The sequence below is a fragment of the Elephantulus edwardii genome, unplaced genomic scaffold (assembly GCF_000299155.1).
Source record: "Elephantulus edwardii isolate Elephantulus edwardi_28Jun2011 unplaced genomic scaffold, EleEdw1.0 scaffold00006, whole genome shotgun sequence".
NCBI classification, from domain to species: domain Eukaryota; kingdom Metazoa; phylum Chordata; class Mammalia; order Macroscelidea; family Macroscelididae; genus Elephantulus; species Elephantulus edwardii.
In genome coordinates, this window is record NW_006399756.1 from 28,747,564 (window position 1) to 28,750,167 (window position 2,604).

The 2,604-nt window shown below is 42.2% G+C and overlaps 1 pseudogene; it reads left to right on the top strand.

The window, feature by feature from the left end:
* Window positions 1-815: 815 nt before the first annotated feature.
* LOC102875161 lies at window positions 816-2,101 on the top strand (annotated as a pseudogene).
* Window positions 2,102-2,604: the final 503 nt, after the last annotated feature.

Here is a 2,604-nt window from a genome sequence, read left to right on the forward strand (position 1 = left end):
TAGTAACTCCAGAAAACATACCCAAGTGTGTGAAAGGAAGTTTCTAAGGCGCTTCTAAGGAGCACTCTGATTGCACTTTCTCCAAGACAGATTTGTTTGTTCTTTTGGCCATTTATAGGACATTCAATACTCCTCTCCAACACCACAATTCCAAAGCATCAATTCTCCTGACTGCCGGTACAAAGGGTATTAATTGTGGATCCAAGTAAGATGAAGTAATTAATCATTTCAGTATTTTCTCCATCTATCTTGACGCTTCCTATTGGTGCAGTGGTAAGAAATTTTCTTTTCTTGATGTTTAGATGTAATCCATATTGAAGGCTGTAGTCTTTGATCTTCTGCATTAAGCACTCTAAATTCTTCTCACTTTCAGCAAGCAAGGTTATGTCATCTGCACAGCACACAATCTAATGAATCCTCCTCCAGTCCTGATGCCACATTCTTCTTCCTAGAGTCCAGATTTTTTAATTATTTGCTCAACATACAGATTGAATACGTACAGAGAGAGGACAAAAATCCGGACACACACTTTTCCTGATTTTAAACCATGCAGCGTTGCCTTGCTCTGTTGGGATTACAGTCCCTTAATCTAGGTATACATTTTACATGAGTACATTTAAGTGTTCTTGAGTTTCCACTTTTCTCAGTGTTAACCATAATTCATTATTATCCACACAGTCAAATGCCTTTGCATATGCAATAAAACTCAGACATTCACCCTCTCCCTTCTTGACCCCTAGCCTTTCCTCACCTCCCTTCTTTCCTCTTCCACCCTCACATCAGGTGCCACTGCTCCTATAGATCGTGACTTGGGCATGGGGTCTCAGGCTTCCATGTTACTACAGGGCAAAAAGCTCAAGGAGATCAAGAAGGAGACTGGCTTTTCACTGTCAGATCTGCTGCCTCTACAGCCGATTCACTACCCTGGACAAAGGAGAGAATGGGACTATCAGTCAGAAAAGTTTTCAGTGAATTCCAGAACTTACCATCAACCCACTGGGGACTAAATCATCAATGCCTCCTTTGAGAGGGAGAGGACCAAGTAAACTTTCATAGATTCATGAGAACCTTAGCTCATTTCTGACCCACTGAAGATAAGGAAAAGAACAAATATTTGAATGGCCCAGAACCACTGAACAGCTGAAGCAACACGCTGCATTTGGATAAAGATGACAAGATATCCCATAATGAGCTGTTACATGTGCTATGCAGGATTGTTGTTTTGTGCCATCAAGTCACTTGCGACTCATAGTGACCCTACGTCCAACAGCACTGAACTCTGCTCTATCTTGAGACAACCTTATTGTCTTTGACATACCTGCCCCCATTACCCCAGTCACTATGTCAATCCAGTGTCTTCCTCTCTTGCACTGTCTCTCCACCCAATCATGATGTCCCTCTTCAAGGACTGGTGCCTACTGGCAACATGCCCAACATATGTCAGCCAGAGCTCCAGAATCCTTGCTTCCAAGGAGCAATGTGGTTTCACGCTCTCCAGGACAAAACCTGTTTGTTTTCCTAGCGGTTCGTGGTATATTCAATACTCTTCTCCAGCACCACAAATCAAAGGTACCAATTCTCCTTCTGTCATTCTTAGTCATTGTCCAGCTTTCTTATGCATAGCAAGTAAAGACCATGGCCTGGATCAGGTGCACCTTAGTCTCCAGACTGACATCATTGCTCTTAAGTACTTTGGAGAGATCCCGACAGCAGATTTTCACAGTGCAATTGGTCTTTTAATTTCCTGGATGCTTGTACCAAGAGTGATGATGGTTGAGTCAAGCAAACTGAAGCTGTTAACAATCTCAGTATCTTAATGCTGCCAATGAGTCCAGTGGTGAGCACCTCTGTCTCTGTTTTCTTGATGTTGAGCTTCAATCCATATTGAAGGCTGCAGTCCTTGACCTTCTGCAGCAAATACCTCGGGTCCTCCTCAGTTCGGCAAGCAAGGTTGTGTCATCTGCATGATGTTTGGAGTAAATCTCTCAGATGAGCAGCTGGGCATTGCAGACAGAACCATCCAGAAGGCTGGTCAAGCTCTTTCACAGAATTTGTTATGGTTTGGTGAAAGGTGGATATAGAGCAGAAAATGGACATATGATTTTTTTACTAAAGAACTGAGACCAAATCATCCCTTGCGGCGAGCTCTGGTGGCCTAGTGGTAGGAAACTGCACTGCAATCCATCCCAGAGGTGCGGGTTCAAATCCACCAGATGCTCTGCTGAAGAAGGAGGAACAATCGCCTCCTGTACCAGTCAGATCCAATTTGATGGTACACACATAAAATAAATACATACATACATACATACATACATACATACATACATACATAAACACATAAATAAAATTTTTTTTAAAAAATCATCCCTTGCTTCCCAGTATTTAGGAACTGGAACTTAAGACTCCACCTGTCCACAAACCCCAACAATTTCCTCCTCCCAAAGTACTACTGTTGCATGATCCCCAAATATTTTCTGTCAACACCAGCCTACTTTTGTTGTAAATAAAGTACAGAATGGTAAAAAATAAACAAACACAAATACAGACATTCTTCTGATATTTCTCTGCTTTCCACTTTGAGCTATCAGCAACGTTATCCCTGCT